The sequence below is a fragment of the Propithecus coquereli genome, unplaced genomic scaffold, assembly GCF_000956105.1.
Source record: "Propithecus coquereli isolate 6110/MARCELLA unplaced genomic scaffold, Pcoq_1.0 Scaffold618, whole genome shotgun sequence".
Classification (NCBI taxonomy): domain Eukaryota; kingdom Metazoa; phylum Chordata; class Mammalia; order Primates; family Indriidae; genus Propithecus; species Propithecus coquereli.
In genome coordinates this window covers 214866-217258 of record NW_012152152.1, presented here as the reverse complement: position 1 = coordinate 217258, position 2393 = coordinate 214866, and the positions used below count along the sequence as shown (strand labels likewise).

The 2393-nt window shown below is 34.1% G+C and overlaps 1 protein-coding gene across 1 annotated transcript in view; it reads right to left on the bottom strand.

Annotated features, from left to right (window-relative positions):
- Positions 1-2393, bottom strand: part of LOC105822494 (CUB and sushi domain-containing protein 3-like) — a 258986-nt gene that overhangs the window by 193530 nt on the left and 63063 nt on the right. The gene's annotated exons all lie outside the window — the stretch shown is intronic.

Below are 2393 nucleotides of genomic sequence, written 5' to 3'. Positions count from 1 at the left end.
TTTCCTCAGTTTCAGTTACCTTTGGTCAAAGATGCTCCAAAAATATTAAATAGAAAATTCCAGAAATAAATAATTCATAAGTTTAATTTGCTAGCCATTCTGAGAAGTATGATGAAATTTCACTACTCTGTTCTGCCCAGGAGTTGAATCATCCCTTTGTCCAGCATATCCGTGCTATATACTCCACCTGTCCATTAGACACTTAGTAGTGGTTTCCTATCAAACTGAAAAAAAATATATAAAGTTCGGTAGTATCCATGATTTCAAGCATCTACTGGGGATCTTGGAGCATATCAGTCACAGATGGGTGGCAGGGGAGACTACTGTACTCTAGATTAGTATTTAAGAAAAATAGGCTATTCCAATTCAGTGGGTCTCATTTTTAGGGTTTCTTGATAGCATATAGAATCTCACTGAAATATTATATTGAATTCTATGTTGATTCATCTTTTATATTTGGGGATGTGTGATCACAGAATGTGGGATTACTTCAGTAGCTCTTGTTATTAATGAAAGAACTGACCGTGAAAATGAACAGCCTTTTTTGAAATAGAACATTAACTCCATAATAGATATTTGTATAAATGTACTATATTTTCCCATAGAATTGAAATGCTCATACATAAAAGTAAGTACTCTTTTAATTACCATCATGATATTATCAATATTGTAATTAATATTTACTGAATGCTTATCATGTCAGATGCTAATCTAGGCACTCTCTATGTATTATTTTATTCCTCAGAACACTATGAAGTAGGGATAATTATTATGTCAATTTTACAGATGAGGAAAATGAGGTTTAGAAATATTAAGTGTCTCATACAGGATGAATATATTTATAGCAATACCAATTCAGAGATATTTTTCCTAGCATTTTATTTGTACAACTAAACAATGATTTAGTCTCTTCCAGAGAAAGAAAGATAGCTACACAGAACTTAACAATCTTAGTAAGCATACGAATCAGTAGGCTTCTTATTAAAATGAATTCTACATTTTGATATATTTTCTGGATGAATCTGATGTATGTGGTCCAGTGTTGGCAGTTTGAGAAACACAGATCAATGCATAAGATCACTAATAAATAGAGATTTCCTAAATTCTAATACCCAAGGAAAGTCTTAGGAAAGTTTAAAGGTTGAAGAAAATAATTAGTAAATGATTATATAGAGGAGGTTAAAAGGAAAAGAAATGAGATTCAGATATTAGGATTATCTCGACACAATATTTTAAAAAATAGAGGTAAAAACTTTGAGAAAATGTCCAGATTATTAGATCAGTTTTGCTGTACCATGGATACAGGGTCCAGAGCTGTAGTTTGAGGTAACTGTGAAATAAAAATAAGGATCCAAAATGCAGGGAGGTGGGAGACAGGCTTTGAAATTCCAAGCTAAATTTCCTGAACTTCACAATACACCAGTTGGCTTTGACAGTATCACAGGCTATAGTTAAGTGAACAAATTCTTGTAGCTACTTCCTTTGAAGCACGATATATACACTTGCACATGATGTCAAATGCCCCTCCAACTCCAAAAAAAGTATATCTCTGGAACTTGCACATATATTATGTTACATGACAAAAAGGACTTTGGAAATATAATTAAGGTTAAGGACTTTAAGATGGATAGATTAACCTCTATTATCCAGATGGGCCCAAGCAAATCACATGGGCCTTTAAAAGCTGAGAAATTTCCTCACCTGGAATCAGATATGTGTGCAAGAAAAAGGTAGCAGACAGATAGATACATCAGAAAGGGAAATCAGAGAGATTCCCAATGTGAGAAGTATTCAATGCACCACTTGCTGGCTCTAAGATATAGGGCCCACCAGTCTACAGAGAGGAGAGAAACCCACAAGAGCTATGGGCAGACCCCAGCTGATAGCCAGCAGGGAAACAGAGATATCAGTCCTACAACCTTGAGGAACTGGATCTTGGCAACAATCAGAACAAGTTTGGAAGTAAATTTTTCCCAAAGCCTCTAATAAGAGCCCAGTCCACTGACATTTTTATTTTAGCCTTGTGGGACTCTGAGCAGAGAAACCAGCACAGACAACCAGGAATTTTTCACCTACAAAACTGTGAGATAATATATTTTTTTGTTTTAAGCTATTAAGTTGAAAACAAATATATATATTAAAAGATACACAGCACAAAACAATACCCAAGATTCTGCAGCATGATAACCCATTCTTGAATACTACCTGAATGTCTAGTATCCTATATTTTAAGTCAGGACATCCTGAACATAAGTTTAAGTGCCATAAAATATATGAATCCATTTTCCCTGAAGCAAAAACAATGGACATAAATTTAATATTGTATATGTGGAAACAATGGGGAGCTATCAAAATATCTTTAAGTATGAATTCATAAAACCTGACAGCCAAAC